The sequence below is a fragment of the Lissotriton vulgaris genome, chromosome 9 (assembly GCF_964263255.1).
Source record: "Lissotriton vulgaris chromosome 9, aLisVul1.2, whole genome shotgun sequence".
Taxonomy (NCBI): Eukaryota; Metazoa; Chordata; class Amphibia; order Caudata; family Salamandridae; genus Lissotriton; species Lissotriton vulgaris.
Window position 1 is genome coordinate 95,026,009 of NC_141697.1, and position 13,223 is coordinate 95,039,231.

Sequence of the window (13,223 nt, forward strand, 5' to 3'; positions counted from 1 at the left end):
TTGCAAGAACTGGTATTCTGAGATTTTTTTTGCGATTCCTTATTTTGCGTGTTTCAAGATTTGCGAATTTCGCAAACAAGAAATTGCAGCATAAGAAATCGCAACAAGATGTATGAAAAATTCACAATTTGCGAATTTCATAAACTCGCAAATTAAGAAATCGCAGTTAACATCAACTACATGCAGGTGGTAACTAGAAAAAATATATAAAAAGGCACCCACAATGCACTGAGTTTATTTGGAAATGGCTGGACAATACCTGATAGGCAGGAGGTTGCGTATTCAAGCTGTTGCACAGAGGAGACAGAGACAGGAGAGAATTTTCAGACTACGCATCACGCTGTTCCAGCAGACTGAAGAGGACATATATGACAAATACAGACTTCATCCAAACACCATTGTGGATCTCATTGATGAATTTAAACCTTTTTTGGAGCATCCAACAGGCAGGACACAATGAATTGCAACCCATGTGCAGGTATTGTGCTCACTGCACCTTTTGTCTTCAGGGTCTTTTCAAAGCGTCATTGCAGAGGTTGGCAGGGTGTCCCAAAGTGCCCTTTCACGCTTTTTTCATGCCTTCCTGGATGCAATGCTGTACAGGCTTCAATGTAACATCCACTTCTCAAACACCCAACAAGCCATACAAGAAACCAAATTGGATTTCTATCAAATTGCACGTTTCCCACACGTGATTGGATGCATTGACGGAACCCATATTGCAATCACTCCACCAGCAGTCACAGAATATGTTTTTCTAAATAGGAAACGCTACCACTCCCTCAACATCCTGATCATCTGCAATGCCAAATACATCATCAATGATATAGTGTCAAAGTACCCAGGCAGCACACATGACTCCTTCATTTTCAGACATAGTGGAATTCATAGACGTCTGAGTGCTGGATAGTTTGGAGAGGGATACCTGCTAGGTAAATCACACTCATGCATACATCCATCCATACATCATTCATTTGACAATGGAACACACAGTTACTCTTTCGTTTCTTCCATGCAGGTGATAGTGCCTATGCAGCGCGTGACTTCATCCTAACGCCATACTTGAATCCAGCAAATGCAAGTGAGAGAAGATACAACAGGGCACACCGGTCAACACGTGGGGTCATTGAACGCACATTTGGCATTTTAAAAAGCCATTTCCGCTGCATACACAAAAGTGGAGGAGCTTTGCAATACAGTCCTGAAACCTGTTGCAAAATTGTAACTAGCTGTGCAATGCTGCATAACATGGCTATGCGCAAAGGCACAGACATTGAAGTGAGTGAGTCAGACACATCTGATGATGATGCAATACATCCACCTAGAAGAGCTGCAGCTGGAGTAGGAGCAGCGGCTGGCCGTCAAAGATGGTCTGAGATTGCACGGAATTACTTTTAGGTAAGACAAGCAATCTCACAAAATTTCTCATTTTTGCAAGTGTTGTTTTTATTCACAACACACAAACCATAGTACAGTTTTCAAACTGGAAATGTTAGTTCACAGTAAGGGTAAAGTAACATAAATGTGAAGGAAAGCCATGTTAGACAATGCATTAATGAAAAAAGTATTGCACTGTAAACTGTCACTTCTTGCGCTGGCGGCTTAGCACCATGCTTTCATTATCAGGTGCAGTGACAGCACGCCTTCCACTTCTGTGCTGGGTCATTTGAGAAGTTGGTGTAGGGTTCCTACTCCTTCTGCTGGAGGTGTCCTCGCTGTCAGCTGAAGCAATGAGAGCGCTTGTGCCAGATTTTGCAGTTTGTAATAATTCTACTGCAGAGGTGACTTTATCCAAGCCTTTTGCTATGTTATGAGTGCATTCACTCATTTCCCGCTGCATGTTGATGCTGCGCCTAGTGAAGTTGCATGTCACGGTACATAGCCGGTTAATGGCTTTTGTATAACCATGCATTCTCCCATGTGCATGGTGTGCAGCCCTGTTGCGAGAAGTCTCAGTACGTTCGAGGGTCAAAGACAGTCTGTCAATTGATGCTGCCATACTCTTTATTCCTTCACCCATGCTTTCTTGGTTTGTGGTTGATTTTTAAAGCTGCCTGCGCTTTCTGCGCACAATTGGAGTAGAGACAGTCTCATCACTGCATCCTCCTTCAGCATCAGATACAGGAGGTGATTCATCTCCGTCACTTTGATCCCTGGATTCCCTTGATTGTTCTGTGGATGTAGAGTGAGACATATGAGTTTGTGTTTGTATGTGCATTTTCTGACAAATAAAGGTTTTTTTTTTAACAACTAACTTTCACTATACTATATTTCTGCCTTCAAAGTAAAAGTACAAACTTTTCATGTGTTTCTGTGATGGCAATTTGATACAATTATGAGTGCACTACAACTCCCATGATGCATTGCTTGCTATGTGTTAAACTGTCTCCCAGGACTACTACATTCCTCACACTGAGTACATGCACTCCACAAACACACATGCATTAGACTCTTCTTCTGGACTTCTTTGCATGCATCTTACCTTGTGCAGTTGGTGTAGGATCAGAGCTGTCTTTATCAGCCACTCCACTCACACTCTCTGGCAGCAGAGTGGATTCAACAAGTTCCCCGTGTGGTGTTGGTTGATCTGCTGTTGAAGTTCCTCCACCAGTTTTGTTTGCTTCCTTTATTCTTTCTGCAACCCTCTCTTTGGATCTTTGACGCATGTCATACCATCTATTTTTTCAGTTCTCCTATGGTACGGTTTGTCACTCCCACAGCATTGACATTTTGCTGAATCTCCAGCCAGATTTTTCTTTTCCCTTATTCAGGAAATTGTAATGCCTTTTTCCCATAAAGCAACTCAAGGCTGCACACCATTTCTTCAATTAGAATTTCTTGTTCCTTTTCTGAAAACTTGTGTTTTCTCTTCCTTTTGTCTCCAGCCATTACCTCCTGTGTGTTCTGGGACTCCATTACACTCCAAACAGGTCTGCTCTGCCTCCAGTCTTCCAACTGCCACTGGGTGTGGCTCAGGCTAGCATGTGCAGGTAATCACTCCCTCTTCCTGGGTGTGATGTCATCTGCCTGTACCTGCATTGCAGATTCCCGTTTTTTGCGATTTCTTAATTTGCGAATTTTGCAATTTAAGGAATCGCAAAATAATCTCAGAATTTTTTGCGATTTTTAGGGAATAGCTAAAAAATCGCAAAATACTACATACATACCATTTTGCGATTCTGCAATTGCGATTCGCAAAAAATCGCAATTATAGAGTCACAAAATACTATATTGATACATCTGCCCCCAAATCCATTGTTTGTTTTGTGCACTTCCTTAACACTATTTCAGATGTGAGCCATCTGATTGTGTCTACCCCACGAGACTGTGTGTGAATGAGCAACAATATTATCCTACAATGGCATAAACTCCACCCTTTGCACCCAGGAAAAAATCAAGAGCCATTCTGCATTGTATGAAGACAGTTTTCTGGGCTTCTGACTGACCAGAAAACATGTCTAGCCCTATGCCGAATCACTGACATAATATTGATTACAAAAATATCTACGTACACAAATATCGATACAAAAATATTGATAGCCAAAATATCGAAAACCTATCTTAATAATGTTAATGACTAAAATATCGAAAAAATACTATTGATGTAAAAAATATCGGTGTACAAAATATTGTTTTTTTAAATACAAAAATAATGTAAAATAAATTAAATAATAAAATGAACGTTGAAAAAATTATTTATATGTAATATACATCTTAAAAATTTATAATAAATAAATTGAATTGAAAAAATGTAAACATACATTTATGAAAAGTAATATACACATGTATATTTACTTCAAAACAAGTAATAAACTAACAATTTTAATTCATTTTAAAAATGTATAAATATATAAAAATGTACAAATAAAAATATATATATTTATATATATGACCAAACAATCCAGCTTCCACAGACACCTCCTTGGATGAAGGCACGGACACAAGGTAGTAAAGATAAGGCAAATATTTATTGCTCAGGTCCACCCTCAACCCCTAAGGTAAGAGAGATGCGTTTCGGGTTTCAAGAATCCTTTGTCAATCTAATTTGGCACCATTATTATCACAGTATAAATAGCCCTTCCCATTTGAGGCATCAATAAACATAAACAACATACTACTAATCACCACGCTTTTGCTGTGTACATCCTGAATACATGCTCTTTTTTCAGTAAAACTACGTAATAATACAGTGTTGTTAAAAACATATTGTACTATACCAATTGCAGAGTGCTAAACTGTATTTCCAAAGTTAGTCTTTACCGTTTACAGCATGAATAAGTGCATGTTTAAATACAATGCCAATCATCAAGAATGGGAGAATTGTGAGCATTTAGTTATGGGCAGCAAAAGTCTTTTTACTAATCCCCATATTAAAAAACCATGACAATTCAAAAACATAAATGTTACATATTTACAGCTGCTGCCCTTTCACCTTATTGTCCAATAAAGAACAGACAACCGTCCAAAAACTTGCTCCCTCGAGCTGATGGTGAAATCACCTTTCTTCCATCTCCATGTGACCTCTGCTAGAAGGTACTGTGAACTCTTGCCAAGTTACCAGAGCCACTGTGGCTAGTAAGACAATCCAGAGTCAATAAATCTAAACAATGTCAATGACAAATCCGGGGCTAAATAATACACTTGGGGGTCGATTCTGATTCTGGAAAAAAAACGTCCATACGATTTGTATCCGGAGCCCTCTCCGTACGAATCGTACCCGTCCGTTCGAGTCGATCAGTATTCCGTGAATACGTCCGAATCGTCGCGATCCGGACATATTGCAAGGCTGAAACCGTGAACCGTACGACTCGTACACATGCAGTACGACTCGTACACATGCCGTACGACCCGATGAGTATGATCCGGACCGGGGTATGAGGACGCGATTCGTACAGTCCACGTCAGGTAAGGGCGAGTGGTACAGAAAAGCACACAAACACATACACACCGTACGGTCCGTACACCCCATGCTCGCAGGGGTACGGGGCGTACCCCTGCGATCATGGGGTGTATGAGCCGTACCCCATGTATGATGGGTGTACGAGCCGTACCCCATGTACGATGGGTGTATGAGCCGTACCCCACGTACGATGGGTGTACGAGCCGTACTCCATGTACGATGAGTGTACGAGCCGTACCCCATGTACGATGTGTGTATGACTCGTACACCCATCGTACATGGGGTACGGCTCGTACACCCATCGTACATGGGGTACGGCTCGTACACCCATCGTACATGGGGTACGGCTCGTACACCCCATGATCGCAGGGGTACGCACCGTACCCCTGCGAGCATGGGGTGTACGGACTGTACGGTGTGTATGTGTTTGTGTGCTTTTCCGTACCACTCGCCCTTACCTGACGTGGACCGTACGAATCGCGTCCTCATACCCCGGTCCGGATCGTACTCGTTGGGTCGTACGGCATGTATACGAGTCGTACGGCATGTGTACGAGTCGTACGGTTCACGGCTTCACCCATTGCACATGGGGTACAGCTCGTACACCCATCGTACATGGGGTACGGCTCGTACACCCATCATACATGGGGTACGGCTCGTACACCCATCGTACATGGGGTACGGCTCGTACACACATCGTACATGGGGTACGTCTCGTAAACCCATCGTACATGGAGTACGGCTCGTACACCCATTGTACATGGGATATGGCTTGTACACCCATCGTACATGGGGTACGGCTCGTACACCCATCGTACATGGGGTACCTCTCGTACACCCCATGATCGCAGGGGTAAGCACCGTACCCCTGCGATCATCGGGTGTATGTACCGTACCCAGGGGGGCCGTTCCAGAGCAAACTCTGCTTTTACGACTGTTTTTAGGTCCTGTAAAAACAGGGTCGCATATCGTACTTGGTGGGTCGTAAAAACCAGCTGCGAACTGTACAGATGTCGCGTACAGCGGGTTCCGAGGGAGAATCGTACAGAAATTAGAGTCGTACGGTCTCTGTACGACTCGTATGGAGTACGGCTCCTGGTACGAATCGTACTTCGTTGTACGTACGGGGGACGTTGCAGGGTACGATTCGTACGGGAAAAACGCTCCGAACGGCTATTCGGAGCGGTTTTTCCCGAAACGGAATCGGCCCCTGGGTGTCAGCATTCCGATTTAAATGTCAGCCGACAGGCATGCACAAAAAATCCACCAGGACTACATATCCCACAAAACACCTGGATTGTCTCATAAAGAGCAAAGTGCACACATTGTTGAAATATTGCTGAAGAGGTCAAAAGTGAAAAAGAGAGTGAGCAAAGCCGAAGGCAATAATGTCAATGTCTAATAAGGCAGGCGGTCTTGGCGCTGCTCACGGAAGACCAGGCGTTTTGGGGCTTTCCCTTCAGACCGCAAGTTGTTTGGAGGAGACTGGAGTACTATTGGGAAAGCCCCCAACTTGACAGCCAGGACGAGGATTGAGGATGACAGCGGTGGAGGGCGTGGGTCCTGCAGCGTGCCGGTTTGAGCGACTGCCAACGTGGAGTCCATGTTTTCCTAAGCAAGAAATGCCTTACCCAGGAGACTGCTGCCTTTTGGTGTCTGGGCACTGCAAAAGCCTATGCTTGAGCAGTGAGGTCAGTTCAGGAGTACTTATCTTTAAGCATCGGTCCCCTTCAACCCCAGTTCCTGTGCATGATAAAACTATATTCCTTGTTGCCTGCCTTATTAGACATTGCCATTATTGCCTTGAGTGCAACAGTAGAGAAAGTGTTGGTTAGGGGATCGGTAAAAATCACTATTCCAATGGGTGAAACAGTAGAGAAAGTTGTTATAAATAGAAGTCCGTGAGACAGGTGTATAAACAGGATAGGTTTATTGAATTAAGTTCCAGGTAAAGTTCTTCAGGATAAGATAGATGGAAATGTAAAACCCCCCAGGAGCAACCTCCCTGTCGCTCAGCCTGCCTGCCATCAACTGCCACTCCACACACAGGCCAGGCACCAAACATTCCATGATGTTACCAAGCATTCTACCACTCACACTATCTGAGCAACAGGGAAATCCCAGCCAGGGAGAAAAGACACACAAGTCAATTATAACACATCCCCGTTCCTTAGGGAAACAAGACTGAAGTTAGGGAAAGCAACTTCAACATCAATGTACACTATGCATTCTGAAAATGAAACATTTACATTGCAAAAGAAAGCATTGACATTACATTCTCAGATAATTAGCCCCATCCCCCTCCCTCGGGGAAAACCACACCACAACCGTGAAAAGCGGAGAAATAGAATGGGGTACACACCGCCCCATACCAACATGTAACAAGGTAAATACCACCGTGTGTAACAGAACTGGGAAAGTAACTGCCCAACAACCTGCATGTAACAGGGTACACACCACCCTGTGGTACACAACCAAACGTGCAACAGTGTACACACCATCCTGTGAACCAGTACTGGGACATAACCTGCCCCACAACCTATATGTAACAAGGTAAATACCACCTTGTGCAACAGCACTGGGACACTAACTGTCCCACAACCTACATGTAACAGGGTACACCACCCTGTGGAACAAAATTGGAGCATTTATTGCTCCATAACCAACATTTAACAAGGCACATATCACCCTGTGAACTAATAATGGGACACAGCTGCCCCAACGGGGCGTCCCTGCGCTGTATAACACTGTGGAACCCTTCCTGGCTCTCCCTGTGAGATGCCCCTCCTGGGCACCCCCAAGGTGAAGCCAGGCATCCCAGTGTTGTAGGGGCCATTGGGGAGATTGAGCAAGCTATTGCCAAGAGTTGCAGCATGGGACCCCTGATTAGAGTAGGCGCTGAGGCGAGAATTATCGAGTCCGCGGACATTGAGCCCAAGCCCCTGCCACGTCGGGATTTGAACCCTGGTCCGTGCCTGATCTCTGCTTCAGAGTCTGCCACTCTAACCAGTGAGCCAGGGCATACAACACCGTAGCAACTCACCCACAAATAATCACCAATAAATGAAACATATTATCACATATTATCAGGTGACAATTAAGTAAATAGATGCTCACCACACAGACAAACCGTGCAGTGGCACTACACACTCAAAACACTCTAGGTACATTAACATAGCAAGGTACAGTCAAATACAACAATTTTGTGGTGAGAAAATGTCAAGAAAAGAATTTTAAATAAAGTTAAAAATCTCATGCCCTGGTGAGCGATCTCTCACCCAACCTTCAGACCCACAAGGAAACTCTATTCCAGACGCTGCATACAGCTGTCACCTTTCAACTCAAACTCAAAAATGTTGATAGCAAAATAAAACAGTTTGTGAATGTCCGAAGTAGATATAGATGGTAGAGTCAGCAAGAAAAATCATTAATGTCTCTAATGCACTCCACTTAAAGTCGAATGCTTAAAAGACTGAAAAAGTCTCACCACATTCTTCATGCAACGAAATATCGTAATTCTCACCAGATTCTTAGATCATGCACTGGTAAATTTTCCGCTTGTCAAAGTGCGAAGAATTGCAAATTAACATCACCAGTGGGCCGAATACTTTCAATTCACTCCGTAAAGAGTTCAATAGCAATATACGTGGAGTACACCGCAACACAGAATGGCGGCACGCATCGGTGACGCCGCACCGGATGGCTCCCGGCATCACCGTGCACTAAGATGCACCGCAAGCTTGAGCCAAACGTCACAGAAGACTGTCCGGCTGAAGCACGTGAAACGGTGAGTAGCGCGTGTCCACTTTGATTTTTTGAATGTCTGCGCAGCCGTTCATCATTAAAATATAGAAGATGCAAAGTAGACTCACCCCAATAAAAGTTGCTGCGACAGCACTCCTCTGATGTCACAGCAGGGCACTACAAACAGCTAGTAGTCTTACAAAACGTGACATGAGCTGTGGTCTTTCGCTCGCACACCGAAGTTCACACAACTGCCAGCATCTCTGTTTCTCCCTCAGAGACAACCTCAAATATGTAGAAAGTAGCCAGTATCCTCACCATAAAGTTCTTTCTATGCACGTCGCTGATGCCACTTTTCAAAATTAACTCCTCTAAAACATTAGGATTGCAGCAATGTAGTAGAAAACTAAACGCCAGTAATCTTGAACACACGTCGGTCAAACACCCTGGGCTGCAGGCTGTCCAGAAGGCAACGGACACTGGTGGAGTTTGAGCAAGGCGTTTCCTTTTTAGTAAGATGCTTAGTTTTATTAGGCTCCTTTAAACACAGTCTCTCCTCAAAGCTGTAGGTTCTCTTCAGTAGTTCCAGTTTCTTTTCTCTTTGTAGGTTCCTTAGTTCTTTCTCTTTTCTGCATGCTGTAGGTTCTTTTGTATATAGGCTCTTTTCTGTAGGCTGAAGGTTCTCCAAAAATCGCCACAATTTTATAAATAGAAGTCCTTGAGCCAGGTGTATCAACAGGATAGGTTTATTGAATTAAGTTCCAGATTAGGTTCATCAGGATAAGATAGATGGAAATGTTAAACCCACCAGGAGCAACCTCCCGGCCGCTCAGCCTGCCTGCCATCAACTGCCACTCCACACAGGCCAGGCACCAAACATTCCATGATGTCACCAAGCATTCTACCACTCGCACTATCTGAGCAACAGGGAAATCCCAGCCAGGGAGAAAAGACAAACAAGTCAATTATAATTAAAGTGTTGGATAGCCGAGGGGTAAAAATGACTATTCAAACTCCAGTGAGCACAACCGTAGGGAAAGTGTTGGATAGCGGAGGAAAAACATCTACTATTCCCACTCCAGTGGGTGCAACAGTAGGGAAAGTGTTGGATAGCAGAGAGAAAAAATGTACTATTCCCATTCTAGTGAGCGCAACAGTAGGGAAAGTGTTGGATAGCGGAGCAGTAAAAATTACTATTCTCACTCCAGTGAGTGCAATAGTAAGGAAAGTGTTGGATAGCAGAGGGGTAAAAAGTACTATTCCCACTCCAGTGAGTGCAACAGTAGGGAAATTGTTGGATAGCGTAGGGTTACAAATTACTATTCCCATTCCAATTGCTGCAACATTTGGGAAAGTGTTCGCTAGCGGAGCAGTACAATTTATATTTCCACTCCAGTGAGCTCAACAGTAGGGAACCTGTTGGATAGCAGAGAGGTTAAAATTACTATTCCCACTCCAATCACTGCAACAGTAGGGAAAGGGTTGGATAGCTGAGGGGAAAAAATTACTATTCCCACTCCAGTGAAAGCAACAATAGGGAAACCGTTGGATAGCGTAGGGGAAGAAATTACTATTCCCACTCCAATGAGTGCAACAGTAGGGAAAGTGTTGAATAGCGGAGGGGTAGAAATTAGAATTCCCACTCCAATGAGTGCAATAGTAGGGAAAGTTTTGGATAGCAGAGGGATACACATTACTATTCCCACTCCAGTGAGTGCAACAGTAGAGAAAGTGATGGATAGCAGATGGGTAAAAATTAATAGTCACACTAAAGTCAACGCAAAACTAAAAACAAACAAAATATCAACTACAATGCAAAAATGTTAGAAACAAAAAAGAAAACATATATAAAAATGATAAAAACTACAAAACATAGAAACATATTATAATGTTTAAAAAATCTAAAAATGTACCTACAAACATTATTTAATACAAATGAAAAAAATATTTTTCAAACAAAATACTTTTTTTATCAAAATTAATTAGAATCAAAAACATTGTTATATAAAATTAATATTTTTTATTTCCTACCCTATAACACCACACAATTCACAACACACATCTAAATTTCTAAAAAAGTGTACCTCCATAATTAACATAATTAATTATCAAATAAACAAATATTATTAATTAAAAAACAAATTAAAACAGTTCAAAATGAATGTACTCACCAAACATTACCCCTTTAAACAAAATCTACACACAAAATAAAAGTAAACAATTACCATAAAAATGTATCAATTAATGAATGAATAATAATGAACAACTAATTAATAATTAATAAAACCTAAAATAGTTTCCACCCTCTACCCCCAATAAATACTAGAACACACACCTAAAAATCATTACACAATTACCATGAATAATTTTACATTATGAAATTATTATCAATTAACAACTAATTAACTAATTGAAAATTATTTCCTACCCACCCTTTACCACTACAAACCCACAAATCAATCTCTCAAATGAATTACCCAATTGCCATATTTAAATTTTAATTAATTAATTTGCAATATTTAAAAATTAATTAATACATTTTAAATAAATTACTTCTCACCCTATTTCCCACCCATTCCTTCAAAAAGACACAATTAACATAATTAATTATCAATCAATTATTTAATATTCATGAACAAATAATTGATAAATAATTATTAATAAATTCATTCCCACAATTAACACTATAACTTATCTATTAAATAAATATTAATATATAAAAATGATTACTAAATGTATCAAAATTAACTTACTTCCCACCCTATTCCCCTATGAACCTACAACCTGCTCCTACAAAAATGATTCAATTAATTAATACAATTATCAAATAATTAAAATTAATTAGCCAATGAATAATTAATTAATAATAAATCAATTCCCACAATTAATACTATAAAATCTAAATTACATAAATACCAATAAACAAAAAAGATTAAATAATGTATTATATTTAAATTACTTTCCACCCTATTCCCCTATAAACCCACAACCCACTCCTAAAAAAATAATTACAATTAACATAATTACCAATTAATTATTTTATACAAATTAAAAACCAATTAATAATTCATTAGTAATAAATTGATTCCCACAAATTACACTATAAAATCCAATTTAAATAAATAGTAATTAGTAATAAAATCTAATTAATTTATTATAATTCAATTACTTACCACCCTATTCCCCTATAAACCCACAACCCGCTACAGAACTAAACGCCAAATGTAATTAACATAAAATTAATCACTACTAAGAATGTAACACATATATTAAAAATCAAAAGCAATACTTATGCAAAAAATAGATCACATACTTTCAAAATACATAACACTAATTTAACCCCTTGCATGCTGATGACGGCCCCCCCGTCCGTCATGCATCACGGTGCTCGTGCGCTGATGACGGCTGGGGGCCGTCATGAACCAGCCCACTCTCCAAATCGCCCGCACAGGCGCTGAATCGCGGCCGCATGCAAGGGGTTAAACATCGACATTTCCAACAACGATATTTTTGTCAACGATGTTATTGACTTCGATATTTTCAAAAACGATATTTCTTACTTTAAAGTCTTATTCTTGACCACGATATTCTTGCTGTTGAAATTCCTGCATCACGATATTTCCAAATCGATATTTGCGTATGTCGATATTTCAAACTCAGTTTTCTGGCTGTGCACCGGCAGCTACACTTGTAACCCTTTCCAAGACCACTGCTATAGCCTACGGTTGGTTAGTCCAGTTCTTCCTTGGCGAAGAAGTCTCAGATAGTTCTCTAGCTCCTCTCCTTCAATATAGAGGCTGGCCAGGGGTAGGATGATGGAAGCAGGATAACAGGATGTTGTGTGTTAAGTTCAAGGCCATCGAGTCTGATGTAATACAGCGCTGTTATTGCTGAAATAAACCCCAGACGCTGGATCTTAGTTATATGCCACGAGGTACGTACCTCGGGCACTTTTGTTTCCTCTGCGCCCCTCCGTCACCACCTAGACCATCTGGCCAGTGGTTGGAGTGCTCAGTTCAGGAACACCCCTCCTGCATGTGCTTATAGTGGGCTCACCCACTAACATAAACATAACATTGTGCATCTGTTATATATGCTCAGTTGTCACAGACGAAGTAAGCACCAGGTTGTGTTGCAGAGGGGCAACGGGAATAAAGGACCCCTGAAAGAGGTTCGAATTGATATTCATCAAATTCAAAGTCAGCTTTTGCCTGAACAAATACATCACAGTCACTGCAGGCCACGAAAATGCTGCAATTTCCTTTCTAACTTGTCCACAGGCAGCATCAGTAGGGTGAATGACAAGAGACAGGAGTGTTTCTTTAGGCAAGGGGCCATCGTTGGCTACTAAGGGGACAGTGACAGCAGACCTGTAACACAGTTGAAGGAGCTGTACTCTCAAGTGCAGTTCAAGGGCACACTTCTTCTTTGTCATAGGGCATAATAACCATTAGCATCCCTCCTCGAGCATCTGTGCGCACATGAGTGCAACTCCAACTAGAGGAAAGGGTAAGGTTCTGTACAGAGAGTGAGAGCACCGACGGTGGGTCGCTGGTAAAGTGCTGTGTATCTCCATGTA